Source organism: Ranitomeya variabilis, chromosome 5 (genome assembly GCF_051348905.1).
Source record: "Ranitomeya variabilis isolate aRanVar5 chromosome 5, aRanVar5.hap1, whole genome shotgun sequence".
Lineage (NCBI taxonomy): Eukaryota > Metazoa > Chordata > Amphibia > Anura > Dendrobatidae > Ranitomeya > Ranitomeya variabilis.
Window position 1 is genome coordinate 139371143 of NC_135236.1, and position 15093 is coordinate 139386235.

The following is a 15093-nucleotide window of genomic DNA, read 5'->3' on the forward strand; positions in this document are numbered from 1 at the left end:
CAAACCAGGGATTCAAGCTTGAGGAGGATAATTTGCATATTCCAGGTGCCTTCTGGGAAAAGCAAAGAGTCTCCCTCAGCAAGAAGATCGTTGGGTACAGCCGGGACCAGCTGCTTGGAAAGCATCACCAAACAAAAAAATTTTTTGCCTGTAGGACATTATTGCAAGAAAGCTTGGCTGAGTAGATTACACAAGAAGGAAAACACACAGCAAGTCAGCAGGATCTAGGAGCAAAATGGCAGATGTGACAACCTACATGGTGAGCTGCAGTATGTGCTACATGTTCACAGATCGACCAGAAGAAGAATCCAATTTCACCTGTCAGAAGTGTAGACTAGTGGCCCTTTTAGAAGAAAAGGTGCGAGGTCTGGAAGAAAGAATAGCAACTTTGAAACTCATCAAAGAGAATGAAGACTTCCTAGACAGAACAGAAGCATCTCTACTGGTCACAGAAGGTGAAAAAAGTGTCAGAGAACCTCCAAAAGCAGATGAGTGGAAGCATGTGACCAAAAGAAGCAAGAAGACCATGGAAAAATCACCAACCACACAACTGAAGAACCGATATCAAATCTTTGTAGAGGATGAAGATGGCACACCTAAGGATGAAGCAATACCAGCAAGCAAAAAAGAAAAGGGCACACAGCAACAAGTGACAGCAAAAAGTACAGCCAAGAAGCAACGAAGAGTGGTGGTGGTGGGAGACTCACTACTGAGAGGCACAGAAGCAGCCATCTGCAGACCGGACATACCCGCAAGAGAAGTATGCTGCCTTCCAGGTGCGATGATCAAGGATGTGACCGATAGGATACCAAAGCTCTTCAGCTCCAAGGACGTCCACCCATTTCTGCTGATACATGTTGGCACCAATGACACGGCAAGGAAGGACCTACCGACAATCTGCAAGGACTTTGAAGAGTTGGGGAAGAAAGTAAAGGAACTGGATGCACAGGTAGTTTTTTCTTCTATCCTTCCAGTAGACGGGCATGGCACCAGGAGATGGAACAGGATCCTTGATGCGAACAACTGGCTAAGACTATGGTGCAGACAACAAGGATTCGGATTCCTGGACCACGGTGTAAATTACTTGTACGATGGACTCCTCGCCAGAGACGGACTACACCTTAACAAACCTGGGAAACACACATTCGCCAGAAGACTCGCTACACTCATCAGGAGGGCGTTAAACTAGAAGTAGAGGGGACGGGAAGAAAAACATTAGACTCGAACAAAGAAGACCCAGGAAAACATACTCAGAACGGAGGTAAGAACATTTCTAAAACAATCCACAGCGAGGAGATTGGAACAAAACAAAATCCTCTAAACTGCATGCTCGCAAACGCCAGAAGCCTGACAAACAAGATGGAAGAACTAGAAGCAGAAATATCTACAGGTAACTTTGACATAGTGGGAATAACCGAGACATGGTTAGATGAAAGCTATGACTGGGCAGTTAACTTACAGGGTTACAGTCTGTTTAGAAAGGATCGTAAAAATCGGAGAGGAGGAGGGGTTTGTCTCTATGTAAAGTCTTGTCTAAAGTCCACTTTAAGGGATGATATTAGCGAAGGGAATGAGGATGTCGAGTCCATATGGGTCAAAATTCATGGAGGGAAAAATGGTAACAAAATTCTCATTGGGGTCTGTTACAAACCCCCAAATATAACAGAAATCATGGAAAGTCTACTTCTAAAGCAGATAGATGAAGCTGCAACCCATAATGAGGTCCTGGTTATGGGGGACTTTACCCGGATATTAACTGGGAAACAGAAACCTGTGAAACCCATAAAGGCAACAGGTTTCTGCTAATAACCAAGAAAAATTATCTTTCACAATTGTTGCAGAATCCAACCAGAGGAGCAGCACTTTTAGACCTAATACTATCTAATAGACCTGACAGAATAACAAATCTGCAGGTGGTCGGGCATCTAGGAAATAGCAACCACAATATTGTACAGTTTCAACTGTCTTTCACTAGGGGGACTTGTCAGGGAGTCACAAAAACACTGAACTTTAGGAAGGCAAGGTTTGACCAGCTTAGAGATGCCCTTAATCTGGTAGACTGGGACAATATCCTCAGAAATAAGAATACAGATAAAAAATGGAAAATGTTTAAGAACATCCTAAATAGGCACTGTAAGCGGTTTATACCTTGTGGGAATAAAAGGACTGGAAATAGGAAAAACCCAATGTGGCTAAACAAAGAAGTAAGACAGGCAATTAACAGTAAAAAGCAAGCATTTGCACTACTAAAGCAGGATGGCACCATTGAAGCTCTAAAAAACTATAGGGAGAAAAATACTTTATCTAAAAAACTAACTAAAGCTGCCAAAAAGGAAACAGAGAAGCACATTGCTAAGGAGAGTAAAACTAATCCCAAACTGTTCTTCAACTATATCAATAGTAAAAGAATAAAAACTGAAAATGTAGGCCCCTTAAAAAATAGTGAGGAAAGAATGGTTGTAGATGACGAGGAAAAAGCTAACATATTAAACACCTTCTTCTCCACGGTATTCACGGTGGAAAATGAAATGCTAGGTGAAATCCCAAGAAACAATGAAAACCCTATATTAAGGGTCACCAATCTAACCCAAGAAGAGGTGCGAAACCGGCTAAATAAGATTAAAATAGATAAATCTCCGGGTCCGGATGGCATACACCCACGAGTACTAAGAGAACTAAGTAATGTAATAGATAAACCATTATTTCTTATTTTTAGGGACTCTATAGCGACGGGGTCTGTTCCGCAGGACTGGCGCATAGCAAATGTGGTGCAAAAATTTTAAAAAGGGCTCTAAAAGTGAACCTGGAAATTATAGGCCAGTAAGTCTAACCTCTACTGTTGGTAAAATATTTGAAGGGTTTCTGAAGGATGTTATTCTGGATTATCTCAATGAGAATAACTGTTTAACTCCATATCAGCATGGGTTTATGAGAAATCGCTCCTGTCAAACCAATCTAATCAGTTTTTATGAGGAGGTAAGCTATAGGCTGGACCAGGGTGAGTCATTGGATGTGGTATATCTCGATTTTTCCAAAGCATTTGATACCGTGCCGCACAAGAGGTTGGTACACAAAATGAGAATGCTTGGTCTGGGGGAAAATGTGTGTAAATGAGTTAGTAACTGGCTTAGTGATAGAAAGCAGAGGGTGGTTATAAATGGTATAGTCTCTACCTGGGTCGCTGTGACCAGTGGGGTACCGCAGGGGTCGCTATTGGGACCTGTTCTCTTCAACATATTCATTAATGATCTGGTAGAAGGTTTACACAGTAAAATATTGATATTTGCAGATGATACAAAACTATGTAAAGCAGTTAATACAGGAGAAGATAGTATTCTGCTACAGATGGATCTGGATAAGTTGGAAACTTGGGCTGAAAGGTGGCAGATGAGGTTTAACAATGATAAATGTAAGGTTATACACGTGGGAAGAAGGAATCAATGTCACCATTACACACTGAATGGGAAACCACTGGGTAAATCTGACATGGAGAAGGACTTGGGGATCCTAGTTAATGATAAACTTACCTGGAGCAGCCAGTGCCAGGCAGCAGCTGCCAAGGCAAACAGGATCATGGGGTGCATTAAAAGAGGTCTGGATACACATGATGAGAGCATTATACTGCCTCTGTACAAATCCCTAGTTAGACCGCACATGGAGTACTGTGTCCAGTTTTGGGCACCGGTGCTCAAGAAGGATATAATGGAACTAGAGAGAGTACAAAGGAGGGCAACAAAATTAATAAAGGGGATGGGAGAACTACAATACCCAGATAGATTAGCGAAATTAGGATTATTTAGTCTAGAAAAAAGACGACTGAGGGGCGATCTAATAGCCATGTATAAGTATATAAGGGGACAATACAAATATCTCGCTGAGGATCTGTTTATACCAAGGAAGGTGACGGGCACAAGGGGGCATTCTTTGCGTCTGGAGGAGAGAAGGTTTTTCCACCAAAATAGAAGAGGATTCTTTACTGTTAGGGCAGTGAGAATCTGGAATTGCTTGCCTGAGGAGGTGGTGATGGCGAACTCAGTTGAGGGGTTCAAGAGAGGCCTAGATGTCTTCCTGGAGCAGAACAATATTGTATCATACAATTATTAGGTTCTGTAGAAGGACGTAGATCTGGGGATTTATTATGATGGAATATAGGCTGAACTGGATGGACAAATGTCTTTTTTCGGCCTTACTAACTATGTAACTATGTAAATATCTGAGGTTCTGTGTGGCTTGCCCACTAATATAATTAATAATAATGGTGGCCAAAGGCATTACCTGTAATTGCTTTTTTATCAAGCTCGCATCCAATTATTCTCTATTACTAATATTACTATAATAAATTAATATTATCATCAATATTTCATTTAACCCCTTCATGTCGGATAACGTATAATTACGTCATCGGCCATGTCTCTGCCTTTGATGCAGACTCACACACTGAGTCCACATCTTTTCTGCCCATTTGATGGCTGTTTAATCAGCCATCAAGTACCCCTTACAGTGGCAATCTCAGACCCACCTGCGGCTGTCAACCAGTTAAATCCTGCTGTCAATTACTTAGACCGGCATTTAACAAGCGCAGACAGGAAGTGCATCATTAATCTCGCCCATCAGCACACCAGTCACGTTATTGTGTGGCGCTGATGAGTTGTCATGATCCTCCTGTGAATGCCACCCAATGGATATCTAAGCTACTGCAATGCTCTACACATGGGGTAAGTAACATAGTGAATCAGAAGAACTATGCTACATTTCTAATTCGAGGTAATTGATAGTAATATTATCACACCTACAACATATTTGGATAGGATCTTGGAGATGGGAATATCCCTTTAAAGCCTTAACCCCTTTCAGACATCAAGCTTAATAGCATGCCGATGCCGGACTTCCCCTGTGTGGTGCAGGCTCCGGCGCTGAGCCTGCTGCTTTCCAGGCAGATGACAGCTAATCTGTACAGCAAACATGTGCCCGCAAAAGCTGCTTGTGGCATTATGATCCACCAGCAGCTGTTAACTAGTTAAATGCCACTGTGATTGTCTGACAGCAGCATTTAAGTTGCGCTTACCGGAAGCGCGTTGGAAATCCTGCCCATCGGTGACCCCGTCACATGATCGCGGGTCACCGATGAGTCGGCATGACAACCAGAGTTCTCCAGCAGACATCTATGGTTGTCATTGCCAGATTGCTATGAGTGGCACCTTGTGGTCGGTGCTCATAGCAAGTAAGGATTTCTGCTACACACAGGAGAGCTGATAATCACTTGTGTGTAGCAGAGCAGATCAGACTAGCACAGCTTCTAGTCTCCCATGGAGACTATTAAAGCTTGCAAAGAGTAAAAAAAAGATTTAAAAAATATTGAAAAAATTAAAAAAATATAAAAGTTTCACCCCTCTTTTGCCCCATTCAAAATAAAAAAAATCAAATATACACATATTTGGTATCACCGCGTTCTGAATTGCCCAATCTATAAGTATAAAAAAAGAATTAACCCAGTCTCTAAACGGCGTAAATATAAAAAAGATCAAAACATCAGAATTAAGTTTTTTGGTCGCCGCTACATTGCAATATAGTGCAATAATGGGCGATCAAAAGATCAAAATGGAATCAATACAAAGCCCAAGATCACAAAAATGAGGATTTTTTTTCACCATTTAGATAAAAAAGAATCTAGGCAAGTTTGGTGTCTGTGAACTCATAGTGACCTGGAGAATCATAATAGCACGTCAGTTTTAGCATTTAGTGATCATGGTAAAAAACAAAACAAAAAAACAACTGTAGGATTGCAATTTTTTTGCAATTTCACCTCACTTAGAATTTTTTTTCCGTTTTCCAGTACACGAAATGTTAAAACCAATGGTGTTGCTCAAAAATACAACTTGTCCTGCAAGAAACAAGCCTTCACATGGCCATATTGAGTGAAAATAACAAAAATTTATGGCTCTGGGAAAAAGGGGAGCAAAAATCAAAAACGCAAAAACGGAAATACCTTTGGTCATGAAGGGGTTAAGGAATGTATTTCATGATTTACCAACTTTTTATTTATCATTATAGGCAAAACATTTGTTATCTTCTGCAACCATTTATTTGAGCAGTATTTGTCAAAAACGTTTAGCACTAATGAGGCTAACCATCAATCTAAAGGAACATATAAAGGGTTCTCCACTACTTTACAACCACTGTTTAATCAATTAATCATAGAATATAAAAAATGACATATAGTCCTTCCGCACTGGCACCATTCCAATGATGTCTCAGCTGAATCTCTTAGAGGGTGACATTACATTATTGTTTACATGACCGCTGCAACCAATCAGAGGCTGCTGACTGGCTGCAAATTTATGATTTCATCAGAGTGGACAAATGGATTGACAGAATATTGGTTAGCTGCAGCTGGTTAGTAGCCACTGATTGGCTGCAGTGGTCATGAGAAACAACATTGTTACCAGAACAGCAACACTGACTTTCTGGAACGGCACTGCTGCTGGAGGTGAGTTATACATTGTTTTTAGTCTGTATGGTGCCCTGAATTGATGAAGTTGTCCAGTAATAGACAGCCCCTTTAATTCAATATACAGAAAGGTTATATTTTTTAAACTAATAATTCATTGATATATTTTTAAACCTATCATCATTTTATATAAGCACAACCGCAGTTGCTGCATTTTAATCCTTTGACCTCCTATGCGCACACAGCAAAAAATTAAAGAACAAAAAAAGAAACACTTCCTGAATTTCCTCTCAAGTATTTCATTAATTCATGTGAAATCCAAACTTTTAGTCTGGATTTTTCAATAATTTAATCTTAAGTCTAAATACAGTATTGAGATGACCTTGTATTAGTCTTCTAAAAAAAGTAAAAATCAGCTTTTTAACACACTTTAGTTTTTTAACCCTGTATATGTGTTTCAAATATTACACCATAAGAATGTAATAGACTAATTTGGACTTATTTTTCTAAAATGCCTTGTATTATAGTGCAGTTATTTATTTTAATTAAAACATATGTTAAACAAACACAAATACGGATGTACAGCATATAAAGGGACGCATTGTGTATATATATATATACTGTATGTGCATGAATCACCCATGATGTTATGACACTAATAAACTGTATAAGGCATATTTAGTATTTACAGTACTGTACAAAAGTTTTAGACAGATGTAGTAAAAATGCTGCAAAGCAAAAAAGGTTTAGCAGTAGTAATAGTTTATATTTAACAATAAAAAATTCAAAGTAACTGTTGTAATGCCAGTTATAACATGAGTAGTAATATAGTGCCTTTAATTTGGCATAATGGTGGATTCTGGAGTCTTGACTAATGCTGTACTTTAAATCTACATACCGATGATGAGCTTTTGGTGAGTTTTTGATGTTGCAAATTTTTTGCACATATTACATGAGACGCTTTGCACAAAATTTGGCCAAATAATGCCTGCCCATCAACCAACGTCAAGGAGACCTCATGAGTCTGATGTGTCCCTGAGCAGTGTGTACACCTCTCTAAGGCTAATGTTTGAATGCATGGGTGAATGTGGACACCTCTCTCAGTAAAGTCTACATTTACGGGTTGGCAGGAACCAGCTGTAATTAAAATCACCACATGGGGAAGGGTGGAGTCCTCAGACAGAAAGCTAGCATACAAATAACAGAAAACTGGCACATCAAAAACTAGTCTGAAATCAGCTGACATGTTCCAGAAAAGGTGTTGGCTCAGCGTTGGAGCCCACATAAAAGGGAGAGACCCAACATGTGCCATACATGTACAGCCCATGTCGTGAAGAGGTTAAGGATATACTACTAGAATCCAGTAGAACTTATACCTTCTGTTAATAAAATGTCCAGGAATGAAACCATAACGGATAAATATGACATTGAAAAGTTTAATAAGACAAAACCAAAAGGCATTCAAAATCTTGAAGTCCGAGAATACAGAAATAGCATTTCAGGAGTATAAAGATGTCAATAAGAAATGTAAAAAAGAAATCAACCTGGCAAAGTTATCTGATCCAGGGCTCATCCAACTAGGCAAAAATCAAAGTTCATCCCTGATATAACTAGTTTAACAGAAGAAGAAGTATGCCTGCCTCTGAGCAAATTAAACATTGAAAAATTTCTCTGACCAGATGGCATTCATCCTCGGATATTGAGGGAATTGAGCTCAGTAATTGATGTATCTCATTCTCAACTTATTAGACTCTCTTGTAACAGAGTTGATGCCTTAGAATTGGAGGATGGCTGATGTGGTGCCAATATTTAATCAAGGTAAGAAGGTGAATCAAGGCAACTACCACCTGGTAAGCCTGAGATCAGTAGTGTGTAGTGATGGATGGACCCATGGATGTTCGGGTCTGCTGGGTTTGGCTGAATGTCTAAAAACAGTCAGGTTTGGGCACCAAAATGGTACCCAGCTCAAACTCAGACCCCAGCAAATGAATGGAGAGCCCAAATATCCAGCGTTTTTCATCCATATTGTCATCTGCTTGACAGCACGGGAAACACCATCTTTGATCAGTGGTAAGTTTATTAGCACTGGTCAGAGCCCTATTTTTCCCATGCTGTCACACAGATGCTAATTTTCGCGTTTTGCTCTGCTCTTTTCACTTGCCCTGGTGTGGCAAATTGGGTAATATTGTGGGGTTGATGTCAGCTTTGTAATGTCAGCTGACATTGGAGCACCCCTGTGGGCAGTGGAGTACTCAGTACCGGGTCCTTCGGTTCTCAAAGGGGATGTCACGGTGGCTGACCTGGTCCTTGGCCCTCGGGACGTCCGTTGTAAAAGGGGAAAGGTCTTTAAAGGGATATGTTCATGACACAACCTGTGGTATTCGACTGTATATGAGTTGGTGACTCTAGGTTCAGCACCTGTTCACACTTAGTCTATGTTTGGATGTGACGGTAAGTTTTTTGAAACCTGTGGTATTCAGTCAGGGTGACCGACGCTGCTTTAAGGGGTCCGCTGGGATGATGTTATGGCAGCTAGATGGTATACCTTCCCACAGGTGAAGTGTGTCCCCACAACTCACAACTGTTGAAGATGTTACAGATGTTATGTCTCTCTCTCTGTCCCCCAGATGGATAGGACAAACCCGTATGACCGGTGGCTTGAGGCTTTTACAGGGACTCTATCATGCCCTGGCCTCTCGTGGGTGCCACTGTTGTGAATTCTGCTTTTGGGTTCCCTCCGGTGGTGGTAGGTGGTAATGCAGTTGTCCCTGAGTTGCAGTCCTGGTCAGGTGTTTCTGCTGATTGCAGTTCTGACTGGGGTATTTAGGTGTGCAGGATCCATTAGTCCTTGCCAGTTGCCAATTGTTGTTGGGAGGTGTTGGACCTCTGCCTGGTTCCTCCTGCCTTACTGCCAAATCAGCAAAGATAAGTGTCTGTTTTTTTTTTCTGTGGCACACATGCTGTGTGCTTCATGATTCAGTGCTATTCTTTTGTGTTTTCTTGTCCAGCTGAGATTGTGTCAGTATTTTCTCAGTCTTGTTGGATTCTCTGGGGTTGCAGATATTCATTCCACTTCTTTAGTTAGATTGTGGAATTTGTTTGTATTATCTGCTGTGGATATTTTTTGAAGGGTTTTAATACTGACCGCCTAGTATTCTGTCCTATCCTTTCCTATTTAGCTAGAGTGGCCTCTTTTGCTAAATCTAGTTTTCTGCCTGCGTGTGTCTTTTCTTCTCCTACTCACAGTCAATATTTGTGGGGGCTGCCTATCCTTTGGGGTTCTGCTCTGAGGCAAGGTAGTATTCCTATTTCCATCTATAGGGGTATTTAGTCCTCCGGCTGTGTCGAGGTGTCTAGGGTTTGTTAGGCACACCCCACGGCTACTTCTAGTTGCAGTGTTAGTTCAGGATCTGCGGTCAGTATAGTTTCCACCTACTCCAGAGAAAGTTTCATGCGGCTCCAAGGTCACCCGATCATAACATGCCACCTTGCCTGCCTCCTGGCTATGGGGCAGATCAGTAACTTGCAATCAGCTGTCCTGCCGGTCTCGGGAGCAAGGCATAAAGGACAGTTGCTCCCTCGGTGTTCCGGCTACCGGGATCCTGCGCCTCAGAAGAAGGCAGCCTGTGCAGGGCAGAACTCCTTCTGGTTTCCACTCCTTTGCTATAACGTCTTCATCCTCTCTACAATACAGTTCTCTTTTCGTGTCCTTTCTTAGGAATTGCTGCACATGGGGCAGGCGCAGCTCCATGACCTTCTGTCTAGGCTTCTGATAGGCTCCCACCCCTGTCAGGGACCAACTACCTGAGCAAGGCTCAGCCAGCAACTGCCTAACTTCCTATCCAGGCCACCAGTTTTACCTAACTGTGAAGAGAGCCCTAATAATTAGGTGCATAGCTCCCCCTGGTGGACTGGAGTATTAAATGTGTTGTATGTTTGTGGTACCTGGTAAAGAGATCTCCTTCTTTGCCTCCAAACGTAACATCACTCCCCCTAGAGGAAAATGATATTACTGTAACGACCAGGAACCTGGGGTGCTGCAACACGAAATCCACAGGTTAGCAATGAAGAGCTGTCTATAAAATACCTCCATTACTAACCCTGTAATCAAAAGTAATGGCAACACACACAGGAAAAAGTCATTTAAATAATATAAACACACAGACTTCACTATTTGAAAAAAACACTCCCCATCTTTCACCTATTCATTACTGTGAAATTAAAAATAATGAAACACCATATTCCTCACTGTCCAACAATAATCCATATGTCCCATGATGTGCCACAATTCTGCTACATCGGGATTCACGGCTGAGCTCTGGCATGATGTGACTGCTCAGCCATGAATCCAGGAGACACTGAGCTGAGCCTGGGAACTCAGCTTTAGTCCCGAGTGCTGATGTCAAAAGGTGACCGGAGTTTATTGGCTATGAACTCTGGTCACCTTTTGATGTCAGAGGTTGGCACTTGAAGCTGAGCTCTCATGCTCAGCTTAGTGTCTCCTGGATTAATGACTGAGCAGTAGCATCATGCCACCGCTCAGCCATGTAATCCATATGACTTATTCCTTCCAAAGACCATATGAAGGACCAGGGGGCACTCATTACGAGTGGAAGAAAAGAGATTCTGTCAGCTAAATAGAAAAGAGTTCTTTACAGTTAGAGCAGTCAGAATGTGGAATGCCCAACCGCAAGAGGTAGTAATGGCAGACACAGTAACAACCTTTAAACATGGGCTGGATGATTTCCTCAGTACAGATAATATTGAGGGTTATAGTTAATTTAGTGAAAAATGCACAAAAAGAGAAAGGTTGAACTTGAGGGACATAGGTCTTTTTTCAACCTATGTATCTACAGTATATTCTCTAATTTAAAAAATATTGTTTTTTTCAGGTTGTATGAAGGGAAAAAGTCTTCTTGACCATTACACAGTTGCAATACATTAGCATTGTGTCGTGAAAACCCCTTTCCTGGGAGAACTTAGTTCGGGTGACACAAGTCATCTCCAGGTCTGCCAACTTTGGTCAAATTAGGGACGATGCACCTGAGATAAAAGCCTACACAATTGTCTGGCTGTGTATGAAGTCTTGTCCACCCTGCTGACCGTGGAGGAGGTTTTTATTGTGTAACTAAAAGGAAGCATTACTGTTGTGATTCGGTTCGTGGGCTCCCCCGGTGGTCTCTTGTGGTACTGGTGTCCTGCAAGCTTTGCCTTCTCAGTTCACCTGTTTCTATCAGGATGTGGGAGTATCCTATTTAACCTTGCTCCTCAGTCATTCTAATGCTGGCCATCAATGTATCCAGAGTGATTCTGTTGCTTGTTCCTGCTCCCAGTTTTCTGCTCAGCTAAGTTGGACGCTTTAGTCCTTAAGTCTATTTTTGTATGTTTTGTCCAGTTTGCACGTATGTGAATCTCTGCAGCTGGAAGCTCTTGTTGGGCTGAAATTACCACTCCAGTGGCATGAGTTGTCACATGAGTTAAGGTAATTTCAGGATGGTGTTTTGAAGGGTTTTGCAGCTGACCGCGAAGTCCTCTGTTGTATCTTTCTGCTATTTAGTTAGCGGGCCTCTCTGTGCTAAACCTGCTTTCATACTACGTGTGTCTTTTCATCTGCTCTCACCGTTATTATATGTGGGGGGCTGCTATCTCCTGTGGGGACATTCTCTGGAGGCAAGCCAGGACTGTGTTTTCTTCTACCAGGGGTAGTTAGTTCTCCGGCTGGCGCGCGGCATCTAGAGACAACGCAGGAATGCCCCCTGGCTACTTCTAGTGTGGTGTGTAGGTTTAGCATCGCGGTCAGCTCTAGTTTCCATCACCCGAGAGCTTGTCCGTTTATTCTATGCTTCTGATGTTTCCTTGCCATTGGAAACCATAACAGTATGGCCAGCCCAAATGTTTAATCTATAGGCTGAAGCAGGAGAGAAAAGGAACTGTGTGAAACCTTTTTTTTTTTTTTTTCCTTCCTCTGAAGTTGCACTCCAGCTCTAATTGCAGTCTCCTGTTTTCCTCTCCTCTTAACCCCTGAATGGCTCAGACTTTATCTGTTGAAATATGGATCCCCAGAGTCTGGCTACCAATTTGAATAATCTTGCCTCTAAAGTTCAGAATATACAAGATTTTTTGTTACATGCTCCTCGGTCTGAACCTAAAATTCCTATACCGGAGTTTTTTTCTGGAGATCGATCTTGTTTTCTAAATTTTAAATACAATTGTAAATTGTTTCTTTCGCTGAGATCTCATTCTGCTGGAGATCCTGCCCAGCAAGTAAAAATTGTTATTTCTTTACTGCGGGGTGACCCCCAAAATTGGGCATTTTTATTGGCACCAGGGGATCCTGCGTTGCTCAATGTGGATGCGTTTTTTCTGGCTTTGGGGTTGCTTTATGAGGAACCAAATTTGGAGATTCAGGCTGAGAAAGCCCTAATAGCCCTCTCTCAGGGGCAAGATGAAGCCGAAATATATTGCCAAAAATTTCGAAAATGGTCTGTGCTTACTCAGTGGAATGAGTGCGCTCTGGCGGCAATTTTCAGAGAAGGTCTCTCTGATGCTGTAAAAGACGTCATGGTGGGGTTTCCTGCGCCTACTGGTCTGAATGAGTCCATGACAATGGCAATTCAGATTGATCGGCGTTTACGGGAACGCAAACCTGTGCACCAGTTGGCGGTGTCTTCTGAAGAGGCACCACAGAGTATGCAATGTGATAGCTTTCTGTCCAGAAGCGAACAACAGATTTATAGGCGCAAAAATCATTTGTGCTTCTATTGTGGAAATTCTACTCATGTTATATCAGCATGCTCTAAACGAACAAAGAAAGTTGATAAATCCTCTGCTATTGGCACTTTGCAGTCCAAGTTTATTTTGTCTGTAACTCTAATTTGTTCGTTATCTTCTATTGTTGCGGATGCGTATGTGGATTCTGGCGCTGCTTTGAGTCTTATGGATTGGTCCTTTGCCAGGCGCTGTGGGTTTGATCTAGAGCCTCTGGAAGTTCCTATACCTTTAAAGGGTATTGATTCTACACCATTGGCTAGTAATAAACCACAATACTGGACACAAGTGACTATGCGTATGACTCCAGACCATCAAGAGGTGATTCGCTTCCTTGTACTGTATAATCTACATGATGTGTTGGTGCTGGGATTGCCATGGTTGCAAACTCATAACCCAGTCCTTGACTGGAAAACAATGTCTGTACTAAGCTGGGGATGTCAGGGAAATCATGGGGACACATCTTTGGTCTCCATTGCTTCATCTATTCCCTCTGAAATTCCTGAGTTTTTGTCTGATTATCGTGAGGTTTTTGAGGAATCTACTCTTAATTCTCTTCCTCCTCACAGAGATTGCGATTGCGCCATAGATTTGATCCCTGGCAGTAGATTTCCTAAGGGTCGTCTATTCAATCTGTCTGTACCTGAACATGCTGCCATGCGAGAGTATATTAGGGAGTCCTTGGAAAAGGGACATATTCGTCCTTCTTCGTCTCCTCTTGGAGCGGGGTTCTTTTTCGTAGCTAAAAGCGATGGTTCTTTGAGACCTTGTATTGATTATAGACTCTTGAATAAGATCACAGTCAAGTATCAGTATCCTTTGCCATTGCTGACAGATTTATTTGCTCGCATTGAGGGGGCGAAGTGGTTCTCTAAGATTGATCTTCGCGGTGCGTATAATTTGGTGCGAATTAAGCAGGGGGATGAGTGGAAAACCGCATTTAATACGCCCGAGGGCCATTTTGAGTATTTGGTGATGCCTTTTGGTCTGTCAAATGCCCCTTCGGTCTTTCAGTCTTTTATGCACAATATTTTCCGTGAATATCTGGATAAATTTATGATTGTGTATTTGGACGATATCTTGATTTTTTAGGATGACTGGGAATCTCATGTTCAACAAGTTAGGAGGGTTTTTCAGGTTTTGCGGACCAATTCTCTGTTTGTTAAAGGTTCAAAGTGTGTTTTTGGGGTTCAGAAGATTTCTTTTTTGGGGTACATTTTTTCCCCCTCTTCTATTGAGATGGATCCTGTGAAGGTTCGGGCTATTTGTGACTGGACGCAACCGACTTCTCTTAAGGGCCTTCAGAAATTTTTGGGCTTTGCTAACTTTTATCGTCGATTCATAACTGGTTTTTCTAGCGTTGTCAGGCCTTTGACTGATTTGACTAAAAAGGGTGCTGATGTTGCAGATTGGTCTCCTGCTGCTGTGGAGGCCTTTCGGGAGCTTAAGCGCCGTTTTTCTTCTGCTCCGGTGTTGTGCCAGCCTGATGTTTCTCTTCCTTTTCAGGTGGAAGTTGATGCTTCCGAGATCGGAGCGGGGGCGGTTTTGTCGCAGAAAAGTTCAGATTGTTCAGTGATGAGACCTTGTGCATTCTTTTCTCGAAAATTTTCGCCCGCCGAGCGAAATTATGACGTCGGTAATCGGGAGCTTTTGGCGATGAAGTGGGCATTCGAGGAGTGGCGTCATTGGCTTGAGGGTGCTAAACATCAGGTGGTGGTCTTGACTGATCACAAAAATTTGATTTATCTTGAGTCGGCCAGACGTCTGAATCCTAGACAGGCGCGCTGGTCGTTGTTTTTCTCCCGGTTTAATTTTGTGGTTTCGTATCTGCCAGGTACTAAGAATGTGAAGGCGGATGCCCTTTCTAGGAGTTTTGA